Genomic DNA, 26,991 nt, shown 5'->3' on the forward strand with positions numbered 1-26,991 from the left:
ACTTCACCAACCAATTTCACTCTGTACTGGGGGGGGTTGGCAATGGTAAAAGTTGTCAACTTTCCACCCACGGAGTGCTAAGTTAGTGCCCTGGGCAATTGCCCATCTTCCACTTCCCAGGATCCTCCACTGCTTGTACTAATACTCTGCCCTAATTGCTACTTGTCTATTGTCATGGAGTATCCAATGGTAGCAAGCTGCGGCAACAGAAATTTCCACCGGCCTTGGTCGTGTTGCAGTGACGATTCTGATTCTAAAGCCCATGTCCACCTTTATGGGCCCTGGACTTAGCCGCTAAAGCTACCCTCCCAGGACAGGCGACGGAACCGCTTGAATCGTGTCTTTCCTTCGGCTGTTTCATCAGTTTATCAACTCTTTTTTTTTTTTCCATCTGCTTCTATACTTGAAATAGTAACATGGGATTAGAAACACTGAGTTTGGGGAGTAGCAGTTTGCTCTGTCGGCTGAGGTAATTGCAGGTTTCCTGCATGCGTCTCCACGTGTATCAAAGAGATCACGGGTTCTCAGCAGAACAGTCAGGCTGCTTCTGATCCCAGGCATGCATGAAGCTGGCAGTCACAGAAAACATTACTTATGATCTGGAGTGTACGTACATATGTTGTTCTCAGATCAGACCAGAAAAAAAGCCAATCTATCCCTCTGTCTATTTATCATCTTGTCCTTCGTGTTTGTTATTATAGGTTACCTTAAATGTCGTATCGATTGCCGAGAAGTCGCACAGCACGACATCGAAATCGGCGCCTTTGCGCATTAATTCATTTTGCCACGTCAAAACGAGGCGGCGTAATCATTTTTTAACTCAGTTAAAAGCTGGAGGGTGAATTAAATAAGCTTTTCGCATGAAAGATCCACTGCTGCATAAATACTTTGAACAATCCGCCAAGAGAGCAGCATACGCGATGCGCACAAAGCGATAAAACAAACCCAGACGGTCTCACAAGTATCTGGAGGGAGATGTTTAGACAAGGGCTCCAGCAAAATCTGGATTCTAACGATGGAGTTTCAGTCCCCATTGACAGACTAATTAAGGATTCTAGAGACATGCCTGCGCAACTACAGCCTCACTTATACAGATATTTTCCATTGATTTATGTTTACTTTTTAGCAAATGCTTTTGTCCAAAGCGATATGCAAGTGAGGATCAGAGAACAGAGTGTGCAGAGAGCAATCCCTGGAGTGATGGAGAGTAAGGGTCTTGCTCAAGGGCCCCACAGCACCATATCTAGTAGGGAAAGTGGAGAGACAAGCTATGTATAAGCAAGCAAGATGTATGGGACCCTGACCAAAGGCACCATGCCAATAGTGGGTCAGGAGGTTGATTCCACATCTCCATAATCAATATGTGTCACATTAACCAGACTGGTGGCGTATGTGATGAAAAAGCCACGTGACTCACTCAGGTTGTGGCTGATAGTGTCATTAGCCCATGCAGTGGTGAGTTCCCTCTAAATCTTACGCCCACATCAATCTGGATTCATCTGAAAGCATGGAGCTGGAGCTTTCAGCGGCAGCAGGTGGATGGACAGAACAGCGGTCTAAAGCAGGGACCACACGTCCCAGGACACCTCAATCCATCTCAGACTGATCCACAAAAAATCCACATCTCCGTGGCATCACGTTCTCCCTAATGAGGAACAAATGACAGCGGATAAATGACTTCCCTGCTTCCTGTAGCGGCGCGGCTCATGGGGCTCTGCGTAACGGATGACGGCAGCTCTGTGAGAACACTGGAGAACCTACCTTTAGCACTGAGGCTAAATACAGCCAGGGAGGCAGACATGGTTACAGACTTCATTGGCATTCATCGACAACCTACCTCTGATCTCCACATTAAAACAATAACTTCTCTCAACGCTTCTCTTGCAAATTAACCATAATAACATAATTCTCAGCCAGCTCGTCTTAATTACACGTATATGTGTCTGGCTGTAGTTATATATAATCAGTAATTAGTAAGCTTGAGCATTGATTCATGGATGTGCATTTACATGTATTGATCTAAACATGGCAATGGAGAGACATCTTCAAAAGCCACAGAAATGTTGACATAAATATGAATGAGCCAGCCAACGGCTGGCCCAGCCTGCGGATTTCATTGTGCTCATGGGGCTTGGGAAGAGAAACAAGGATCAGGAGCATCGCACATTCCTCCGGTGCAGCCAAACCTGTCTACCTGCTGCTTCGTTCACACACCATCCCCTTTTCAATTCCGTGTATCAAAGCTTCAGCGTGCTTTATAACCAAGTCCCCTTCATCCTATGCCCCTTGTTCAGGTATATGGTTGATTAGATAGATAGATAGATAGATAGATCTAGATTGGCCTTTATCAGAGATAGATAGATAGATAGATAGATAGATCTAGATTGGCCTTTATCAGAGACAGATAGATAGATAGATAGACAGATAGATCTAGATTGGCCTTTATCAGAGACAGATAGATAGATAAATAGATAGATAGATAGATCTAGATTGGCCTTTATCAGAGATAGATAGATAGATAGATCTAGATTGGCCTTTATCAGAGACAGATAGATAGATAGATAGATAGATAGATAGATAGATAGATCTAGATTGGCCTTTATCAGAGATAGATGGATAGATCTAGATTGGCCTTTATCAGAGATAGATAGATAGATCTAGATTGGCCTTTATCAGAGATAGATAGATAGATAGATAGATAGATAGATAGATAGATCTAGATTGGCCTTTATCAGAGATAGATAGATAGATAGATAGATCTAGATTGGCCATTGTTAGTAATACAGATGCCTACTCCCATTCCTCTGAAAGTGCCGGAAAGCATCCGACTTCCCATGGTTTCCGAGAATGCTGTAATGTCAGGTGTGCAGAACGCGTCCCAGCCACTCATGACCATCAACACTCCTGCCTTCACCACCATGTGTTTTTGACCATAGTTCTGCCTTCAGAAATCCTCTCCAGTGTGACACAGCGGTGTAACACACACATCGTGTGCCCAAGACTACTGCTGAGTCCACGTCACTCTGCGATGCGCCTGTACCATCCTGATGGCCCGCAGGACACAAAACAAAATGGGACACACTAGCTACTGATGCCCCCCCCTCCGAATTCCTCCCCCCTCTTCACTTACCTGGACACTCCTTTGCACATCTATGGCTGAGAGGTAGCATTGGCCTGAGCAGTTTTTTTTTATTACAGTACAGATCTTACTATTGTCCAAGTCACTCAGCCAAATAGCAAATTAATAATTGAAAAGCTTCAGAACGCTCAGCAGTACGGGATCGGCACTAAGCCCCCCTCCCCCCCCCCCGGCTCCTTAAGTGCCGACCCCATGCCTGACTGAGTCATAGCGACTCTGGGGTCCAGACATCATTGCTACTAATGGCCTGGCCTGCATTATGGCCAAAGGAGGGCTCTGGGGGAAGTGGGCTTGGGTTACTGAGCTCACACGTGGCGTGGAGTTAAAGCCGCAGCTACGGCCTGCACCTGCTTAATGGTGGGATCCCACACTAAGTCTGCTTTTCCTTATCATCAGACCTGTTTCATATTCATCCAAAAAAAAAAAACTGCGCATGCACTGTGGACACTAAACTACCTGGTAATTATTATTTTTAAATAAAATAAACATTCTTTTCAAATATATAACATGGATCGATGTATTTAAGTATAATTAAGTAGAATTTATATGTATTTATTCCTGGTTTCCTCTTTATGTAGAAGGGGTTTTACGATTATCAGAGTGTTTCTATGTACCTGCAATTGTATTAGCATATATGGATAATAAAAATATCATATTATTATTAGCAGATTAGCCAGCAGATCATGTGGAATGATAATAATAAGTATCACCATAATAAGGCTCTTTTCTCATCATACTTATTTACTCATTTTCACCACTCACATAGAATCTTCCCTGTAGCTTCCTATCCGATTAAACGCGGGGATCAATGAATCACATTTCAGCAGATCCGCACTTCAGGTTTAAACTTCAAAGCGGTTCACTATGAAACGCACGTCTCTCGCCTCGGATAAGCCTGCCGACGGTATTGGGAACGATGATGCGCGTGTGGGTTTGTGAAAGGGGGCTCTGGGGAGGGGGGGTGCCGTCATTTGAAAGCGGGGCTCGTCAGATTTCTGTCGCTGGCTTGGTGGCTCCCCCGCGATGATGTAATGGTTTGCTCCCAGACAATGAGGAGCCGCTTAGAAGGATGTGTGTGTCCACCCAGTGTGGGGGAGGGGGGGCGGGATGACTCCCTCCTCTATTTAAAGTGGCGGCGGCGGGGCAGTAACCCGCTGTTGATCTGATGGAGCCGTGACAGGCGGGACGGCACTGGGTGGAGATGCCTCCACCCCCCCCTCCCCCATCCCCCGTGTCTGGCTCTGTCACGATGGCAGGGGGGGGGTGATCACTGTAATCACGCTGATTATAAGCGTCAGGCTACAGCCGGCAGTGCAGCTACTGTTTAAAAACGGCCGTCCTCTTGCGGGGGACATGGAACAACATCCTTGGGGGGCCCGTGCCGCCCCCCCAGGCATTTTGCATTCGCCCCCCTAATGGATGCTCATTTACAGAAAGGCAATGTTGCATGTAGTTCATCATTAGTGATTCGCCGTAATGTGCCCAAGAGCTTGTTGTTGGTGCTTTTTTGTCATAACTCCTCAAATGGATTTAAACTGCCGGTGATGCAGACACACAGTTTTGTGGTTCAGTGTTCAGTGTTACACCGTGGCAGTAAAGTGCATTTCTCCGTTCCATGCCTTTGGAGTGAATGAAACTTAATACGCTGGAACGCCTTTTAGAAAGGAATGGAGGTGCGCTGGGTCTGGCAACCAAGAAAAACTGAAACTGAAAAAGCCGAAGATGTGGAAAACTGGCCAGTGCCAGAGGTCAGAGGTCATAGGCGGCGGTTAGAGAGGTTCTCTCGGTGAGGGACGATTCAGACGCGATGACATAAGCGGCTTGGGCAACTTTGGCTGCTCGAGGGTCACATGAAGGGTGAAGATGGATTTATGCGTGGATCTGTGGACATGCTCGGGGGGGTTGGATGGGGTATGCCATCCGTGGCCTGGAGTAAACAATGTATCCAAGACAGACAGAACTCAATGCTGTGCACAGACCATACAAGGCCTGAATTCACAATCAAACACACACACTCTACAAAAGCAAAAGCCAAAACACAGTGACCTTAACAGACTTTTAGATTTCATTTCAGTTGGTTTTAGATTTTTTTCTTTTTTTTTTTAAGGATCATGAAGCATTTTGTATCCATAATGTCACACACTCTGGTTAAGTGTCTGAATGAACTGCTTTTATATATCAGATATTTTAATGTTTTTGTTGATAAGAAATACATAGTGAAGTTTCAGAAATGGTAAATAATATAATTTGGATATAACATAATATATATTCTAATAGTAATGTTTACACCAGCTTATTTCCTTGGGGACATTCAATGTTAAGTGACTTTAAAGTACTATAAACTCAATACCAATGACAATAATCCTGCTGAATCCTCCTAGGTGAGCCTCAACTCTTTTGCTTTTTTTCATTCACTGATTTGTGTGAATTTTGTATTCACTCTTGAGATCTCAGCACTGGGAAAAACATCTATGCTCAATTCAGCTGCGTGTTTTTATTTTAAGGCATCAATGCCAAAGGTTGATCTCCAAAATGCATTCAAACTTGATAAATTTTTGTATAAACATCAGAACATTAAAATGCCATCCAGGCACTGATCTGTTTAAGGGACAGTATTTTTCTTGATAAAACAAATTCAAGATGATTGTCCTTGGTGAGCAGATGTTAATCTCTGCAGTCATTTATCAGGACTGGTGTATTTTGGAAGAGGACAAATACTTTGTCTGAGCCAGATTTTTAAATAGATAATTATTTAAGGTCTTGCCTTTCAAAGAGCATTATTTAGGAAAGGCCATTAAAATGACGTCTGGCTCCCACTGCCCATCCAGCTGGCATTCTTGATCTCAGCACCCACTTCCAGATGAAAACCCCTGGTTTGGAGAACGGCAGGCAGAGCCCAGCCCATTCTGTTACGCCCATCCTTCCTTCCTGCAGCCGTTTCTTGTTCCGCCAACATCAGTACGCTGAATAATTCATTACACAGTTACACAAGCCCGTCATGTTATCTAACACCAAACACTGGGCATTTGTCGCAGTGGTGTTTGGGCCTGCTTCCTGCGGTTCCGGTTCTGAAGTGCGCGGAAGAGACCCAGTCGACTTACCTTTGAAGAACTAGAAAGACGATATACGCTTTTAAGACTTTGACTGGAAAAGACCGAGCCCAGACAATATATCTCAAAGGAGAATAATGAACAGCATCAGAAACATTCGGGTACTTTGTGTAGTACAAGGCGAGACTAAATAGTGGACGCACCATATCAAAAAGGATTTAGCATTTAAGTAACTAAATTTCAATCACAACGGCTAAAATATAGAGTCATGTTAGCTTGCATGCTAATTATAATAATCTATCAGCTATAAAAGAGGTCTCACAATCAACACTTTGACACCTGAGTTTTCAGAGTGACTCTGAAAGAAACCAAAGAGTCGATGCCAGAATTATAGGAGCCTCAGTCACAAAAGCTGCAAAATTATTTACTAACAGACAACACGCACTGATGAAGAGTAACAGCAGCTCACTGACAGGGAGAGGTGGACACTTTCTAGGACAGACGCTAAACACAACAAAAGTACAGCTTCAAAAATGACTACAACACTAAAGCAGCAACTGTGTGACTTATTCTCAAGCAAATCTGTACGTTGTGAACTTGTGAATTTATGGCAAGGCCGCAATTTCGAAAGGGTTCGTTTCCAAAGCCAACTCAGGAAAGACAATGTAATTTCATAAATATGAGAAGGAAGTCACACACCTTATGTGGCCTCCGCAATCACCGTACATAAACATTACTGAACTTTGATGGAAAGTCCTGGAGTGCAGAGTGTGAAGTCGAATATCTACCTCTTTTATCCTTCAAAGAACTGGAAGCTTTTTTCTCCAAGAATGGTCCAATAATCCACTATGCACAGTTCAGGACTTACACCCTAGAATACCAATAAGGAATGAAGCTGTTCTTTAGGTACAAGTTAAGCCTAACCCTAACCCTAACCCTAACCCTATTCCATACCCAATCGTCAACATTAATGCATTGGTAGACGTTACTTATTTTGTTCACCCCCATACATCTATTTTTCCGTACATTACAAAATTCGCAGACAGGCATTGATCTTGACCTCAAGAATTACATATGGTTACCTTTATGATTGTTTTGGATATTTGTTGTCGGAATTTCTGAAGTACTCAGAGTTCCTTATCGAGAAGTACAACATTTGTGAATTTGTGCAATATTTTTAAAACTCTTGAATAATGACCCTTAATTTATTTTTTGTTTGCATTTATTTACTTATATTCTTTTCCGGAATTTTTTGTGTACAGTATATATTTTAAATTTGTTCACTCGTCTGCACTATGTGTCTTTGCACTTTGTCTTGTTTGACACTATATGTTTGTTTGTCTGCACTATACATACACTAGTGGCCAAAACTGTGGAAACACCAAGAACTATTGACCATTGCCTTTAAGAATTACTACACAAAAATTGGCAGTAATGTTAATAAACAATCAAAGAATGTTTACAAATATCAAAACTGAAGTAACTGGAATATAGTTCTGCAATCTCTAAAAATTGTTAGTCTTTCCACAGTTTTGGCCACTAGTGTACCTTGCTGCTGTATGCAGCAGAATTTCTCCACGTCAGTGTTCATGTTATCTTCATTTCAAGCGACGGTGCTCTTCATGGAGTTTCCAGCATTACTTTAAAATTCGCCTGTCCTGTGCATTATCATATGGATCCGTTAAGACATTGCATAGGATACCCGCTGTACTGTATCACTTTTCACTTTAAAGCGGGTATAGAAGACGGATGGATGGAGCAAAGCTCACTCATCTGCTCTTTACATTAATGATTTACACCCCAAGAAATCTCAAAGATATAATCAATAAAAATAATCTCGTGCAATTAAAGACACCATAAAAACCTAATAGGACTGAGACAGAAATACAAATGAGAGGTTCTGAGAGACACTAATGCACCACTTGCTGGTTTTGCTTAATGGACATTTGTCAAATAAATCCCGTGAAGGGGTTGTTTCTCTCCAGGCATTTTTTTTTCTAGAATCTAGAGCAGATGAACAGAAACGGCCTTTGTATCTTTGACTGAATTAGCATTCAGGCCTAAAGCTTAGGAATTACTTGGATAACAGTGACCTTGTTCAAGACGTGACTCAATCAGATTGGAAAGGGATTAATCAGGGGGATGAAAACACAAAGGTATAAGTATGAGGTGTCTGCTGCTTCTTTCTGAAATTGCGTCTGGCGTCCGCTCTCTCTTCTTGGAAACTGACACAAACACACAAATCATTCTCTGAGCCGAACGTACAGATCGGTTACTGTTAAAAAGCACATGTGTGCATCATTTATATAATGACAGAGACACAACATTTTAGGGTTATAATGCAGTTCCAGATCTCAATTTGTTCACTAGTTGAACACTAATATAGGGGTAGGGTCACCATCCAATGAGCGAGGTTAATATCCTGAAATGAAATCTTTTATTTAATTAGATGTTCTACAAAACCAGTGTAATGATTATACCTCATGAGCCTGACATTAAGCAGTAGGTTCTTTGCAAGAAACTTGATTTTCTCGCTCCTTCTCTCCTACCCCCTGACTACATTCCTCACTTTCTTATCTGCAGGCTGAGATGATCATTCTGTTGAATACTGAACGAGGTGGAAAAACTCTTTCTTGTTTGATGTTTGAGTTCCCAACTGCACAGAGAGGCTCAGGTATCAGCAAGCAATGCTGTGTTTTACCCCGTTTTACCCCTAGAGACTTAGGTGCTCTGAGATGGAACAAAAGAGAAGAGGAGAATGAAAAATCTGAAAAAAATATGGGTCATGTTTTCCTAACAAATCACCTGTTAGCGCAAAGACAGAGCTTCAAGTTAAATTATTTATATGAGGACATTAATGTAATAGACTATTAATGTGGTTTTCCTTATTAGATATTCCATGATACAGTCACTGTAGTGAGTTGGTATGGTCTTCCCTGATAATTAGCATTAAAATCACTCTGTGCAATTCTACCACTGCGTTACTTGAACCGAACATTGGTTTAGGAACGAGGATTTGCAGTTTGTTTCCCTGGGTCTCTGGAGATCCAGAAATTGATCTCTCTGCCCAGAATATTTACATATAGCGTAAATAAGAATTCTTTGGTCACACATCTGAACTGTTTGGGCAGCAGAGTCAGGCAGGCTTGGTATGCTAGATTTTGATAATCCTGTCAGTGGTGCGGGTGGGGGGTGGGGTGGGATTAGTACATCCTGATTTAAAATAAATGTGCAGTCATTTCTAAAAAGAGCTGATTCCATTTTGACATGCTTTTGGCAATACTCCAGAATGTCACACATGTGCCACACAGAAATGTATGTTTCAGACAATATCAAATAATATCTAAGCATTTTAATGTATTTCTTTACATGCATATGTACTGTATGCACACAAATGTACACAAATACTAGTGGAGAATTTTATTTGCTATTAAATTAGCATTTTTATAACATAATGATGAATTTTTTAAAATGCACTTAGCGGGATGTTTTTTTTTTTTTACATACAACTCCAGCTTGGGGTCTTGAATTAGCACTTGAATTGCTAATTTGCTGTCAAGATTTTTAAGGCTCCCCTTAATTTCTTGTCTTAGATTATAAACTGGAACTTCTTGCTTAAAGTCACTGCACATTTGGCTAAAGGTATTTTATTTTTCCTCAGGGAGATTGAGTGAGTTAGTGTAAGTCGCCGTAAGCAGGTGAACGACTTCATTAACAAAATCAGCCTCTGCTTAGCTAAGCAAGGATTACTTAACAAAACACTGAATCTCCGTCTTGCTATGTCTGGGAAAGCGTTTTAGTTAACGATCAGACAAGTAAGACACTCTAGGAACTTCAAATGGACTAAAGGAAGTAATATCCTGAGAAGGGTTAGTGCTCCATGTGAATTGCTAGGTGAAATGTGCTCTAGAGCCAGTATTTAATGCTTGGCAACAACAAAAATATGTAAAACAAATAATAGTTCTAATATTGTGGGCAAAACTGGAGAAAGGAAGGATCCTCACTAACATGTAAAAATTAATAAATTTCAAAGCTGGAAATTCTAAAATCTATTTGCTCAACATGACATTTTTAGTTAACGATATAAGACCGGATAACACAAAATCAAATATATGCAGCAGTTTGAGAAGCAGTTCTGTATTTTTTTCTCAAGCTTTCAAAGACTGACCTATATATCCAAATGTAGGATATCTTATTCAAAAAGCATTTGCCTTTTAAATTTGAGAGAAACCCTTTTAATTTTTCAGCAGAGAGCTTTAGATATTTAAGATATTTGCATGAGGAGCTCCTGGGCTTGTGTTTGGAGACACACTTGAGCCCAGGACTTGACGCCTGTGCCGGGCTGGTCAGAGCCCTAAAACAGCAACACATGCTAGGCACCACACAGGCAGATTCCGCCGTCGGGACCCCACAAAAGCCCAGAGAGGCTTTGGACGCATAGCCAACCACAAGGGACGGAGGCCGCAAAGGACAGTCAGCTGTGATAACAGAGCGAGACAGGCGTGTGCCTCACATCTTTTGGGGAGTTCTCAACTGCTGGGGGGTCGGGGGATAACCTGTTATGGGCTACAGGCTAACAAAACAGATCTTTGCCTCTTAGTTTTCTGTAAGTTGCAATAAAAACATCCAATTATCAATTATCCTGTATTCTGAATTACGTTTTTTTTTTTCCTTGAGGTTTCAAGTTCAACAAACTTTGAATATGAATTTTGCATAATTTATATTACAGTAGGCTAATTGAAGGTTTTCCTCCATCTCCACTTCTGGAGATGTGTATCCGAACCATAGACAGACTAGAGACTGAAGACTTCTACAGGGAATCGCTCACGTTTTCGGGGTGAAAAACAGATTGTATAAAAATAAATTACATTGCAATATATTTAAAAAACTTCAAGAAGCATTGCATTTACAACCTAAAATGTCGCAATTCCTTATGACCTGGTCACTGTATAATTCAATTTAATTAAATTAATTTTTTTGTCATATGACTTTTCGTGTCCCCGTTTCTGTTAGACCCCTGTCAAAATGATGCTTTCCGGTAATTAGCCGATTTTTCGGTAGGTTAGGTCAAATCGGTCCCGAGGCGGAGCGCAGGACGCCCCCATCCCCCTTCGGCGACCTTGGGTCCCGTCGGACGAGTCGCGGAAGAGCCGAGCGCGTGCGGAGTAACCGAGCGCGTGCCTTTGTGTTTATGAGGCGCGTGCCGGCGAGGTGTAGTTAATTAACTGAAGGTGACTCAGTCTATTTATCTGCATTGCAACAAAAACGGCGTCTATTCCCTGCGCTGTAATCAATCTTTTCGATGTAATTCTATTCCTAAAACAAAGGTTGACGCGTATGTAAATTAAGGAATGAAAATAGCAGCGCAAGTTTAAAAAAAAATATATATATATATATTATTTTTAATCAGGAGCTCAATTGCTTTCGTGAAAGAAAAGAAATTTTTAGAACTGTAGCAGTGTATAGCAGTAACATGGCTGATACAAATAAAAACAGCACATGACTTCTTTTTTTTTTTAACATAAACGTAACTATAGGCCAAACAGGACAAAATTCAAAGCCAAACAACATAGTGCATATAACAAATCCATAACATACACGATGTATTATTACTTATTTAACTAAATGAGTGAGGCAAATCACATCTTATGAAAATTGGAGTTTTGTTTTCATGTGTGATAAAATGCTGTTGGTATAACCCATGTGGCATCAGGAAATGCATGTTTTCCCCAAAAGTTTGCCCTTGTTAGCCAAAACTGAGGTTTGTGATGGTGTCACGTGTGTCATCTGAACTAGGCCTATCGACTAGTGGGAATCCCCCCCCCCCCCCCCCCCCCACACACACACACACACAATGCTACCACTGATGCTGGTGTCGAGTTGAGCCAGCCCCCATTTAACTGAGGTGTACATTCTTACGGAACACCCTTGCCCCTGCGCAGTCGCTGGGGGGGGGGGGAGGGGGGTCGGCCTACACTGCAGCCTGTCGTCTGCCACCACGGCCAGTTTACTGTAGCAGTAAATTCTGTGAGTGCAGCTGTTGGGACACCCAGCCAATTGTTCTGTGCAGCTCCCCATTAACCCCCTCAGCATTTATTGATCCCTTACAGTAATGTAAGTAGCTTTGATGCTATATGTCCACTGAGTTAACCTGACTAGACACTGCACCTTTGTCCGAGGTCTAAGGAGCAGCGCAGCTGTTATAGGGCTGAGTGAGGTGGTTAACAGGGACTCCGGTGAATAATCTGACTTCAGAGGGTAATATCGTAAATAGGTAAAACTCCTAATTGCTTTCAGATATCGCATCAGTAAAGTAAATGACCTTTTAAAAGCTAGGCTCATTAAATTGGTTTGGATTAGAACCAAGCAAATGAAGAACTTGAAAACAGTAAAATGTTAAATTTACACTAAAATTAAACAGGAAGGTAAATTAACCACTTATACAATATTTTCAATTCCCATATGTTCCAGTGGAAAAACAGGCTAAATTTTAAGTAAAATTCTAAAACAGCAAATTTATAAGTGCAAAGACTTACTGGAGACCCATTGTAAGAGTTTAAATTTAATGTTCCCCTTCAAAACACCACCAAACCAAACAAGTGACAAAACAATGGGAATATAATGAGGAAAACTGGAAAAGAGCTGATTAGAGTAGTAGCTGAAAAAGATCCATTCAAAAGACAGTGGACTTTTTTAAAAGGATGAGGGGCTTCATGCTTATGCATGTTTAAGCGATACATGAGCACCATGTTTTATTCAAAAAGAACTAGCTGTTAATGAGAGACCTTCCAATGGAGTGTGTTGCTGAACAGAGACTGATCAACGCCTTTAATGCTGACTATCATCCCTGGGGAGGGGACGCACTGCCACATATAAAAATAACTCGGTTCACCAGAATAACCCGAGTGCTTTTGCCACCCGTCAGTGACGGGGAATTTTTCTTGCCACTAAAAGTTAGCTCACGAGCATCTGACATGTTGAGAACAACTGAGAAATCAAACGGTTGCGTAATAAAACAAATGTTACACAGGCGGTACACAAGAGGGGACCAAACTACAAGAGGACAAGATGTCTTTTATGGGGTGAGACAACATTAGCACATTGCAGAAAGTTTATCATGTTAGCGCCTAGAATTGTAGCTAAAGTCGGACCTTTTCCTGGGTTTGGCCCCCTGCCCCAAACCCTCAGCCTTGTCCCCTCTCCCGAGACTTCCCCAGCAGAGGGATATCTGGCCAGCAATCACTTCTAATCTGTCTTCCTTGTTAAAATAAAGGACACTATCTTAAATGTTCTCCACTGTCAGGCTCTGCACTGAGGTCAGCTAAACTTGGTTGACTACTGGCATGACTAATAGTCCAAGCAGATTGACAAAAACTACCACAATATGGTTGTTGTCCTGATATCCTCATATATAGCCTTCACAAAACAGTTGAACAGTAGACCATATAAAGTTTGCTTCTAAAATCACTTTTCATACACATAGTATATATTACACATAGAAAATGGCTGTACCCTTCTTCCCTTCTAGCTACAGTAACAAGGCAGAGACAGTGACCCTAAACTGGATTTCTGGAGAAGGTATGCCATTAAAATGATTATTATTATGTTTGTTATTTTAGAACAAATTTCTCAAGTAGAAGAAGTCTCCTGGCCAGGGAACAGAACGCTATAAAGTAACAGCATGCACACAAGAAATAAGATTAAGATGGACTTTATTGATCCCAGAGGGAAGTTCTGTTGCACAGTAGAGAGAACATAGTGTACAGATGGACATACATATAGTGCCAAACAGACAAAGCGCAAAGACAGACCATGTGCACACAAATTGAACGTACTGTACAAAGCAAATAAAATTAAGACACAGTACATTAATAGAATATCCTTAATAATAGAATATTATAGTATCACAGACAAAAAATATAATAATAAATTATTTAACGGAAAAGTATGTAAAGAAAGCTATCAGTGTTACTCTTTGGCTAAAATGAATACTCTCACGAGGTCCTGCGAGATACAGGGTATGTAATGGACAGAAATGTTTAGTCTCCAGCTTTCTGCTGCGCTCCAGGCCTAAGAGGGGGTTGACAGGCTACCTTGACAGCTCCTTAGAGAGCAATAATCAGTTGGTTTCCATTGACAAATCCCTCTGGATTCGGTAATTATGTGATAAGAGCTTCTACCCTTGAGAGTCTGGGATTTTAAGTGTGCTCCTGTCCGACTTGAACGGGGACAGCTTTGGCTTTGCAGCTGGGCTCCCAGCAGCGCCACCCGCAGACGCCAGTGTGCTGCTGCACGTGGGCCTCTGCTCAGAGACACCCGCGCGTGTGCGACTGTGCATGACTGCGAGCTACCGATGATCAGTCTGAACCCCATGGGCCCTACGACCTTTCCCTGTCGTAGAAGGACACTCCTTCCTGTCTGCTATAGTAGTCCCCTGCCCCCTGCCTCTCTTTTTCCATTGAATAATGCGTCAGAGAACCTGAGACCCCACCAGAGAGGAGCCAGGGGGATGGGAGGCGGGGGGGGGGGGGGGGGGACGGGCTGATCGATAGCTCTTAACAGCAAAGCAGCCCTGGATCTGGGTTTTTTTTTAATCCCACTTACGGGAATGCTCATGCTCTCAGATGGTTATAATAGCTCCTTCTCCATATGCACATGTGTACCAATTTCGAAGCTAAGCCTCTTCCTATCACAGACGGAACCTACAGCAATTAAGAGTGTTACTGAGAATGGCTAGCTTGTTTTTTGCTTTTGTTTGTGGAGCAGTTGGTGCTAAACAAAAATAATTATGTTAATATAAGACAAATTGCAAGAAAAACTCCCTATATCATAATGTCAATAAATCTGGGAAACCTTTGATGAATTTCAAAAACTAATTCTAGGGGTCATGCTATGACCTCTTTGCTTCAATGTCCTACAGCATCAAGCTCTCAGAAGGAGGATGAAGGTTAACAGAGCCACAAGCAGGAACAAAGAGCAAAATGAGAAACGCTAGAGCTTGAGGGCAATATCCAGTTTTGGAGACAAACAAACAAACAAACAGTTGGCACGCTTTGAAAAAAAAACTGCAGTGTTTTCGTCTAGCTGTATTTCTTTGTTCTTTTGGGCCTGACATTTGTTATTCTGTGGGTGAGACTGAATCCATGTTGTCTTAATAAATTGGAAAGTAACAAAACAATTATTTTAAACATGCAAATATATACACGTCGTTTGTTCTTCTGTCATAACTGGGATATCATAACAGTGGCGGTTTATCCCCCATCGTTTCAATCTTGGATGAAGATTGGCTTGCGACTTCATCAGATTCATCATAGATAATGAAATGTAGCCCAGCTCAGGGGTTTACTAAAGGGCGTAGCTTTGGTTTCAACGTTGGTAGTGAGCAAATCAGCTCCGAAACTGCCACTCCACTGAACACACTGTACTCCCACAGTATAGATAGGGACATGTCCTTACCATCTGTACCCAAATCTATGCCCTTGGGTTCACTGCAGACTGGAAACAGTTGTGAAACCAACATGCTAATTCTTTTTGACGTGTCCCTAACAGTACATTCATTCATATCAACACACGACTGCCTTTAATTCAAGGATGCCAGTCTTCAAACGTTTAAATAGATGCCAGCTTATTTTTATATTATGCTTTTCTTGTTATTTCTTGAACTCTTTCACCCTTTCGCTCCTTCTTTCACCGTATGAAGTCTTGATGTCAGTATCATAACACTTGCCTCATCAACCTGTAAGCACAGACACTCGTTCATTCACCTACATTCTACATATGAAGTTGTTCCAGAAATACAAAGTAAATAAGCCTAATGATTTTCTATATTAAAAATCAGCCTGCGTCCATTGCTACATCCCCCGACACACAGGAGCCTACTCAAAGCATCAAATTGCTTAAAACCAAATGTTTCTAAATAAAACGTTTTTCACATAAAAAACCCCAAATGTTAATAACATTTTGTCGAAAAAAATAACCTTGAATGAATAATCCCATTCATTCTGCATAAATGTGAGGTCCTTGTGTCTAATGCTGCCTAGTGTTTGCTGCTAAATTAATAGATTGACCTTGAAATCCCCGAAAACCTGATGACGACTCTGCTCCACACACAGACACACACACATAAACCATTACAAAGCCCCATATTTGGCAAGTCGTAGGAGAAGCAGTAAAGACTTCTTCTTGGCGACGTTGGCATTGACTTTCTCCCTTAAATATCTTCTTTTTCGGAAAATGCACTAGAGTATATAGCGTAATCCATGCATCGATAGTCCGAGCAGGACTGTTCATTAACACAGTCTGGTCTTGTCCGTCAGCCAGGCTCCTAGGTCTGCTATTAACGCCTGGGAGGACAATCAATTATATAAAAAAAGAAACTGTATGTCTGATACGGAACTGTAGGAAATTTGCACACGCTGGGGGTGGTCGTCCGCATAATTTGTACGGTAGACAAATTAAATATTCAGGCGCACATAAACAAGGCAGTTCTCATTCAACGCACGGCACTGGTCTGCACACAAGGGTTCGGTGACAATGACCGTCAGTCCGCATAGTAAGTGATAAAAAGACCCAATTTAAGGTCCCGGGATCTCCGTTTGCATTGATTGCTTGAGCTCGACCTAAACCAGGCGAATGTTATTATTATTATTATTATTATTATTATTATTATTATGCGACTAAGGACGCTTAAATAAGCAGGTATCCGGGATACGCCACAGCTGGTTTCAGGTTGCTGTCATGTTGATGGACAGGTACGCGATTACAAAAAAAAAAAAAAAAAAAAAACTGCAACAACACTGATTATCATGCAGACTATCTATCTGAAACCTTGGTCGTGGACTGCATGTATAAAGCGCTCCCCTCATTATCCCGAACCTTTAAACGCCCCCAACTCCGCACCCACCCCATGATTAAACAAGTTTTTCACTTTGAGGTAAGGCTACAGGTAAACTCTCCACTTCAATCCGTACGACTGACTGTTTGCATCGGGATGTGCCAAAAGACGTGGCGTGCAGTAAAGCTATTGCACCATAAGCTTAAAAAAACGACTGAGCACAAATCCCAAAATAGCACGAGCCTTGTTAAATATTTCAGGCACTCCACAGTAGAAGGGAGAGGAGAACCTTTCCGCACCATAAACAAAAACACAAAGAGACGGAATTATAAGCACAACCTGAATAAAAGGGTTATACATTGATTATTCTCATCATGATGCTACATAAATACGTCGACCTCGACATTAATGAGTGTGCGCTGTTTTCGGGGATATGGCGCAAATGTAAAATGAGTACTGCTTTGTAATGGCAAAACTAAGTAAAATGACACAGCAGGAGCTCGCTTACGAAATCCTAGTGGCTCGTTTTTGAAGGTCTTACCCACCCATCTTTGCCCTTTTGAAAATGCAAATATGTCCCAGGTAAATTATATCTCTCTGATTATCAGTTAATCACCTCTGGGTCGTGGTGTAGCTCAACCTGACCAAGGGGAAAGAGTGGTCGGCTTGCGCTTTGTTGTTTTCTCTTAGGCCTACTTATATATGATGTTTACTAATATTAACATACCCAAAAAATGCACACATTATACCAGAAACAAACGCTAATGCTCAAATGTGTTCTAATGTTCAGCCAAGCCGAAGCTGAGATTCCCTGGTGTCTACAGAACACAAGGTTGTTTGTTCTGGTTAAAACCAAATACAGCGTATCGCTCTAGTATAAGAAGCCAAGACGTCGACTGGAAAGCAAGTATCATTTCAGAAAGTGACAGCACTTGTAATGGAACTTTAAGTAGCTGAAGTGACAGCTTGTTTTCGCTCACTCTGTATATGTACGCGGCTTGAACTAGGTCAGGCCAATCAATTCCTTTCACAGGAGCTATGATCTGTTAACGGACATATTTCAACACTGGGAAGGAGAGGAACAAGGGAGCGTGATTATATCTTTAAATGGAGGCTTTCAGTTGCAGAACTCTTCACTCTTTCGCTGTTTAATACTGACAGCGCTACCCTCCCAGCCCGAGACCAGCTGAGATCAGCTGAACGGCCACAATTACAGACACGTGAGCGGAGGACTGGAAACCATAAGAACTCTCGGGTTTCCGGGCACCTCGCACCACACTATTCAGCAGCTTTTTTTGCTGCCTTCAACCTCCCACCGCTGTCTCTACGGTGTAAATGAGGAGGGGTGGGCAGGGGAAGCGCTGGATATTGGTTTTTTTTCCCCGAGTCTTCGGATGTGCAAGCGTCAGTCCTTGAGTCTGTAATTTATGTGAGCCTTCACCCCCCTCCGTACCTCCTACCCAGCAATGAGCGACTTCCTTCGGCGTCGGGGTTGCTGGCTAGTTTTCATTATCGAAAGGACCCTTCCCTCTCTTATTAGATCTGCACATCCAGGAGCGCATTAGAAAAATTAAATACGGGATATGAGTCATCGTCTCAGCCTTGGCAGCTGCTGTGCTGTGAGTTCTCTCCATCTCTCTCTCTCTCTCTCTCGTTCTGTGCACCCGACTCTGGACCCGACTGATTCGTAGGACACTGGCGGCTCGGGCTAGCTGACAGTTCCTGTCCTCCATCTCCGTCCGAAGTGGGCCAGATCCGCGTGTCATTCTGTCGTGTCCTCCGTGGCTGGTGACGGCGACACAAAGCCCTTCCTTGTGTTTGGGAAGACGGACACGGGGGCCAGCACAGTGGCACTCTGTTGGCGTGTGCATTCCGAGGCTGCATCGGCGAATAAAGATCCAGATTCACATGCGCCCACGCAAAACCCCACCCCACCATCGCCGAACCACAGAAACGTTCTTCATCGCCCGTGGCATTTAAGCATCTTCTGGGACAATTTCATATGCAGAAATGTACTGTTTTGCTTCTTGCTGTAAGACCACATGTTATTTTGACAACAGAAGTGCTGTTTTGTGATGAAATTATAAAAACAATGTTGTAATGAAATTATTAAATAATCTGCCCCAAAACTAAATATGCATATATCAGTTTATATATTAAAACAGCACTATATTACTGGGTGAAAGTAATATATAGAGAATGCAATACAGACGCTGCCCAGGATACAATGGTCCATGTTACGATATTTTGAATTTTCGGTGTATTAATGTTTTTTTTTTTTACTTTCAGTACATTATTCAATAAGTTACATGAAATATTCAAGACTTTATTGTAAATCAGGCTCTGTGTTACTGATTTAGCCCGACTGTAGGCTAATGTAAGTGTTCTAAGCATGTTCTAGGAAGGCTAGGCTACGAAATTATGTAGGCCTATTTTAGGTTAGGTGTACTGTATTAAAATGCATTTTCGTCTATCGATATTTTCGCCTTAAGATAGGTTTATCGGAACATAACCTCATCATAACATGGGGAGAGACTGTATTCATTTCAACAAATACTGGATTTTTATACTTTTTTATTCAACTCATCTGTGGGAAGGTGAACACCTCATATGTTCAGACTAGTGTCTTAAAAAAAAAAAACTCTGCATAACTTTTCATACATAAAATGCACAGAATTAAATTAGATGTAATGTCTGTTTTAGATGATGAAAAGGCAAACTGGTAGGGACAGAGGTCAGGGGTGGGCGATCAGCTGCATCTCCATGGTGATTGATCCCCCAGCCAGAGACTAGAGCACTTTGGGTAATGAAAGCCAGCTGACCCTGATTAGTGTGGATTCATTAAGGTTGAAATAAGGTCAGTTGAACTGCTGGGTAAAACATATGTGCCAGCTTAGGTGGGTTCTGGCACCATGGCTTACTCACAGTGCTTTGGGACATTTTCAGTTTATCTTTGATCGGGTCTGTGCTAGTCCTTCATAGATAAAAAAAACAGAATTTTGCTCTTTTTGTTTGAGGACTCTGTCTTGGTCATCTAAGCTACAAGACTGAATGGAAATAAGCATTAATATAACCATACGGCACTTCAGATCTTGGGTGAAAAAAAATGATCAATATAATGGTAGTAAATAGTCTTAACCAACTATGCGAACTGAATGAGGACAAAAGGTACCAGAAAAATATCAAAAGGCTTAATATTACTATAGATTATAACTAGAATGATTCTGTTTCAAAGATTCTGAGAGTCAATGGACCCTGTGTTCTGGAGATTTTACCAACCATAGTGAATCACCCAATAGACTATCGTTAAACAAAGAGGAATTATTTTGGTGTAATGAGTAACGCTATAGCACAGTAACGTATGTTTTGGTTGCTTTGCTGCCGAAACGCAAAGCATTTACTTCCGCCACCCAAACACCCAAGGAAGGGGAGGAACAGATGTAAGTATCTGTGGGAGCACCCCGTTCATTAGTCACAGATGCCACAAAGTCTCCAGAGATAAAGCTGTCACCCCCCCCCCCCCCAGCAACACTACCTGTAAGATGTGCAATCGCACGACAGATGAGTGTATGGGTGTATAGAGACACAGTTAAAGGTAGCTCAAAGCGATCTGTCAGCTTCCATCTGCATGACAATGAAGGACAGGAGCTTGTCCTGATTCTGTACTGCATGAAATAATTGTGAAGTCATGCCTAAGGACGGAAGGACGGCTACAGGGACAGCGCTGGCTTTTGTTTTTCCTCAGCAGATGACCCGATTTTGCCAGTGCCCAACCACGACGCCTCTCTCCCACTTAAAGGGGATGCCATCTGACCCAGATCCTTTGCAGAACTGCACATTAGAGATGAAGAAACACAGCTCATGCTAAATTCAATTATGGGGTAGTTGCCAGCATGTTTGGTTTGTTGACTGTAATACGGGGATGTGGGTTTGTTTTTTGTTTTCAATTTTTGTTCAAGCCAATTTCCTCGGAAAATTGGTCCCAGGCTTCTTATGGAACCATTTTTTTTAAGCTTAATTGTGTAATTTTTTTATTAGCTAAAAAGGCAGGTGATTGATTACTTCTTAAAATTTTTAGGGCAACTACAACATGAGCGTTATTTATATTTTAAACGTGTCGGTTTGCCTGATGATAAATTCAAACTAAATTAGATTTTTTTTAAATCATATTGCATTTGTGGAAAATGCAAAAACTATCTACGACATGTACACAGAACATGACAAATGGCACATGTTAAATAACACAAAGGGCCATCTTTTAAAAGCCATTTGAGGGAAGGTTTTGACTTCTAATTAAACTGACAAGTATAGCAGACACCTGTTTGCAAATAGATTACCTGTCATTTCTAATTTCAGAAATGCAATGGGAATCTGTCAGTTTGCACCTGGAAGAAATAAAGCATGCATTATCTTAACAAAGGCATCTTTATTTGGTTTAGTTACATTCAACACTACTGTTGAAGTGTAAAATTGCAGTGGACTATGCTACAAGACAGTTATGTATGCAGAATTAAATAAAACTTTACATTTTAAATGCATGCCTGCACTTATATAATCCATACGAATTACTGAATTATAGTGTTCCGCAGTTTGTCTTGATTATTACAAAACGAATGTGTGCCCTGGCTATACTGGCCAACCAACAAAGGTGAACTGATAATGAGTCAAGGCTGAGAGATCATTAACTTCAGAGCACTTAGAGCTCTCTAAGGCATAACAGCTAGGAGGACAAGACTAGAGATTTCCCTTTAGACTTAGAAGTTAGTAACTCACAGGTTAGCAACTAACATTTGGGAACAAGAGGCAGAATTTGTGCTGCAGGCAGGATATTTTGCATAAAAAATCTAAGTGCAGCGCAAATAATGAGCTATGAAAGGGCCTGTTCTGTGAAGTAATGACGCAAGCGATGGGTCTCTGGTAAACTACAGGTCTTTGTATTTTTTTGACCATAGTTTGGTGCTGATTTCCACACATTAGCAGTATGACTGAAGCCTGCACCATGATGATCTACACAGTCATCAGAAAGAAGACAAGGTGTAAATTGAAGCGTTATTGGAAGCTGGGAAAAGCCTTCTGGGAATTACCCAGCGCTGAAGTTTTCAATTAAAGAGTAGCTGGAAAGTGTCACGAGGAAGGAGAGAAACCACTAATGTATATTTCATAGGACCACGTAGTCACAGAATCTAGACTGGGGAAATGCCAACTGGTCATGGTCTTTGTGGACAAACCACAGCAGCATCACCCTCAGTTACCCTGAATTATCCTGACTCTTTAAACTGAAGCTCAATCAATCCACATTAGTCCAATATACAGTAAGTCTGAAGTGCTAGATCATTTTCCATCTTTTTCTCTTGCAGACACATTTAAAACTGGCGGCTCCAGAGTACTGTATATAAAGTATCACATTTCCTTTCACTGTTTAGCCAAGCCTGTAACTGATCCAAAGGACATTTGGGTAACTTCATTCTAATTCCTCAATATTACAGTGATCTAATTTGACATCTTCCTAATCTGCTTCATGGAAAACTGAAATCCGTATACATCTCTAGATTTACATGATAGCACAGCTGATCCAGGAGTGGCCGCAAGTTCTGCAGTTAATAAAATTAACAGCTTTAATAAACAAGTCAGCATCGCCTGTAATGCGCTGGAAATGGAAATCTAACTCAGATGCTAAAATATATATTTTTAATTAGAAGAATTCAGCAGCAGATGCAGAAATGTTAAACATAAATTTAAATTAGCAGTACAATTCGCGCTTAATGAGAAAATGCTTTATTTTGATTTCAGATAGTGGTCCAGCAGTACACTGCATGGCATATTATTTTTATGATAATATTATCATTATGCTAATATCAGACATAGAGCGTGTGTGATGAATCATTATGTGCTACCATAATGCTGTGTAATGACTGTTTTCCCGGCGAATAAAACACGCTCCTCCATATGCGATTGTCGCCCTTCCTTTTGGCGCTGCTGTGCCTGAGGAAAGTTGTCTGGTTCAAGGTGCGCAGGCTGCACATCTCTTAAAACAGATCGCGGACTGCCAGGAAAGCGAAAAGGGACGGCGGAAAAGGGAAGGAAAAAAACAACTTGCCAACACCGACGGGTGGGTGAAAGGAGAGGTGGAGAGGGAGGCAGGAGTGGCAGGGCTGACAGTGATGGGTGTAGAATCCCAAGTGAAGCAGACACGAGAGACTAAAAACAACCCGCAGAAATCAGCTCTATGTATAGACCCAGATAAAAAGTGAAAAATATCTCCCATAAAACGATAACATGCTGATAGCAGGTATTGAGGGACAAGCTCAGCTACTAGCGAGATACAGTGAGTTTCTGGGAACTGTGGGTGTCGTTTCCCTGCACCTTCACCAATGCAGTATAAAAGAAACAGGCTGCGTAAGGATGCTTTTTGTTAATCGTGTTTTTAATTAAAATGCACGTAGGTGAACAACACGATGCATCGACCCTGAGGCCAGTGGGACAGGCAGCCGATCTGATCCGCCGCTTATGGCAACTAAATCAACGAGTCTGATAGTTTACTCAATGCAATATTCACGGTAGATGGCAATTTCCCCAGCGAAAGCACTGCCTTGGAGGAAATGGCTTAGAACGGTACGTGACTATAGCCACAGGCCCATCGCGTCGAATTTACCATGGCACCCCTTCCATGCGGAAGACGAACGAAAGGGAAGAATCCTGAGCTACAACAGTGAACAGTGAAATGATCTTACTACTTCCTTTGAGATTTTTGACACTTCGAGAAAAGTCTTCTTGCGTTGCAATATTCAGAAGTGGTCTCTGTCTTCTACAAGATCATTTAATCGAAATACAGGTACGTCAGATCTGGTTTTAAATTTACACAAGTAATGTCTGGTGACATATTTATTTTTCTAATCTTATAAATACAGCGTCTGAAACATGAAACAAATTCACTAAACATTTAACAGGACTAGACTACCTGAAACAGTCCTAGACTACCTGAAATGTTTGCCTATATAACTACAATATCGAAATCATACAGTAATAAAACTAAGGAGAAATAAAGCAATCTGCTTGCAGTTCTATGCTTCTGTATCAAGAAATGATCTGTATACCTTTAAATTATTTAAAGACTACTGTTTACTACTGATCAGTAGTACTTTGCCACAACGGTAAACAGATGTAAACATTGGTAGTGCATCTATAACTTTGAATCACAAAACAATATCAACAAACAAGAAAACAAACAAATATCAAGAAGAATATTAGCATTAATGATACTGATTTACCATGAGTCATGAATCAAAACAAATAAGTGACAGTCTGCGAAGCCGCATGCGCCCAAGACTCAAAGCTCACTGTAACCCAGAATCCCTTTCTTTGTTGTCCTGATGTACTAAAAATAGGACAGCACTTTGAAATGTAAGTATACAAGAAAAAAGATTCAACTTTTGTTATAATCTCTAATCTAGGATCAGATAAAGTCCGCTGCTTTTATGTCTTATAAATCCCGTCTCAGTTAAAACCATTCATGTAGCCTATCGATGCATCCGTAGTCTCGATTTTACCGAATTTTTTATTTGATTATGCTCAACCCACCCTTTTCAGTGTGTATCACTCTCAGAGACATCCCTCGTGCTTTTTAGCCTACATCTTGCCTTTGAACATAAACAGTACAGAGAAGATTCCACGATTTTCAGGTTTTATTCTAATAAAGTGGACGTTATTATTACTGCGAAGCTACAGTATGTATAGATCATTTTATACATATTAATTTGATGACAGTTTCACACATACAAAATTAACCCCGGAGAGCTATATTAACATACTAGGCATATAGCCTACATACTATAAAACAACTAATTGGATTAATATACTTTGCTATCGATTAAGTTTATCATAGAAAAAACATCACTGATAAATAGATATTAAATCAAAGACAGCGCACTTACTACGTATATTCATCGGGTGTACTAACTTGAGCGACGCAATTGTTAACCATGCAGCAACGATTGGGTCTGAGGATTTAAATGCTGTTGTTAAGTGTCACAATATGTTATCATATCATATCCTGAATTATACGGTGCCATTTAAAACTGCATTTACCCTTTGCCTTTCCACGTTTTATTATACTTTATTGTAGCCTACATTTAAAGATGTTATTACAATAAAAAAAGAGACAGAGGTTATGCAGATGGTATCGGAATTAACGATACGTTTTGATAAGGCATCCGAAAAAGCTAGAGGACATCTTTCTATAAATCAATGTTGTTGTTTTAGTTAAACATTCTTCAGTAATGCATAGCTAAGGATCGTAAAAAGCACAACACATCGTACACTGTATTACATTTATCGAAACATCAGTTGTACCCCAGAGCCGGACACTAATCACTCTAAAAGTCTGTCACTTTTTTAACCAGAGATTGAAAGTATTCCAAAGTTGATTTTTTTATGTTAATTATGCCAATGATATCAGGTTTTACTGTGAAATAACAGTTGCAAGTCGTTAGAAATATATGCAGTCTATATTTTATTTCATTATTTGGTCAGCGTAATCTAGTCGGGATTTCGGGTGCATAATAACAATTGGTTTGTCTGAATAACCAACGCCGCCATAAAGACTTTAAGTCCTGTTAGCTTGCATAAAGTCCAGTTCTATCTCTGTTGTTCAAAGCGACACGCCAGCGAAGCAAGATAATATTCAATTAACATAAAGATCCCCGGAAAAGAACAAAGTGACTGTTCGGCCTAATAAACCATTGTATCCCGAGAACATCTGCCGAGATGGAGCCATATGGCCGGAGAATCAGAGCACAGCTTATCCCCGATGCAGACCACTTTGCATCTGCTAAACAAACGGAGAGAGCCGTCGGAGCTTCCCGTAAGCGAAATATAAAGCAAAGGATTAGCGTAGTAAAAAAGCTCCAAAACGCCCCACTGGACTAGATTACGGCGGTCGCAGTCTGCATGAAATGATGGTTAAAGGGTAATATTATATGTAAGGCATGTCAGCGTCCATCTCCAGTTGTTGAAAGTTCAGCGGAGAAGGGGCTACTCGCACACAGGGGATGACGCTCCGGAGAGCGGGATGTGCTCTCACAGAAGTGGGCTAACATCACGGCATAGACCCGACACTCCGAGTTACGATCTAGATTGGACTAATAATAATAATAAGAAGAAGAAGAATAAGACAAACGTTTTGCTGCATGAAAATAAGACATCTACAAATGCGTTATTGTCAGTTTTTACGTGAATAATGCGATCTTACCTGTTTACATGCGGAGGTATAACACGGCCGGGACGACAAACAACCAGAGATATATATATATATATATTATATATCCTTAGCTGATCTCCACATTGTCAGTAAGAGGCTTTCACTGTAACAAATAATCCTGATGCTACTGTGTAACAATAAACCCCAGCAGACACAGAGGAGAGAGAGAGAGAGAGAGAGAGAGAGAGAGAGAGAGACGGCGGGGGGGCGGGGGGGAGGGCAAGGCTATAGAACTATCCTATCCAATTACAGCAGACAAATGAGAAGCTAAATGAAACATTCTGGGTAGGACCGTGCACCAAATTGTCATGTATAAAACCTGTCTCCCACCGTATGCCAAAAGCAGCCGGTGGGGAATCACTCACAGGTCCGATGCTTTCCATCGGCGTAGCCTCTGCCACCTATCTCACAAATTATCCTATCTCACGGAAAGGATGAGTCAAGCATTTCCATGTTACTGCCGTGTAAATTAGCCTAAAGTATACTTGAATATTATTGAATTTCACCACATGGATGCCTGTTGGTCTTTTAACTGTGTTGTATTTCCTTTGACGTTTACAAAGCATAACATGTTAGCTGATCGTGTAGGCATTAATCACCAAATTTGCGAATCGCCAACGCTTTTTAAGTGTATGCATCAAAGGTGTAAGCAATCAAACGACAGTTGTCAAACAAATCTGAAGTGACAGTTTGAATGACTAACAAAGTCATT

The 26,991-nt window shown here is 41.3% G+C and overlaps 1 protein-coding gene across 2 annotated transcripts in view; it reads right to left on the minus strand.

Moving 5' to 3' along the window:
* Window positions 1–26,430, minus strand: part of pcbp4 (poly(rC) binding protein 4) — a 51,804-nt gene extending 25,374 nt beyond the window's left edge. Inside the window, exon 1 of one of the 2 annotated variants that reach the window (XM_023811286.2) lies at window positions 26,271–26,429. The gene's annotated coding sequence lies outside the window, so the exon portion shown is untranslated. Of the gene's footprint in view, window positions 1–26,270 lie in introns of both variants that reach the window. The other variant, XM_023811287.1, reaches the window with a different exon arrangement.
* Window positions 26,431–26,991: the final 561 nt, after the last annotated feature.

This window comes from Paramormyrops kingsleyae, chromosome 8, assembly GCF_048594095.1.
Source record: "Paramormyrops kingsleyae isolate MSU_618 chromosome 8, PKINGS_0.4, whole genome shotgun sequence".
In the NCBI taxonomy this organism is placed as follows: Eukaryota; Metazoa; Chordata; class Actinopteri; order Osteoglossiformes; family Mormyridae; genus Paramormyrops; species Paramormyrops kingsleyae.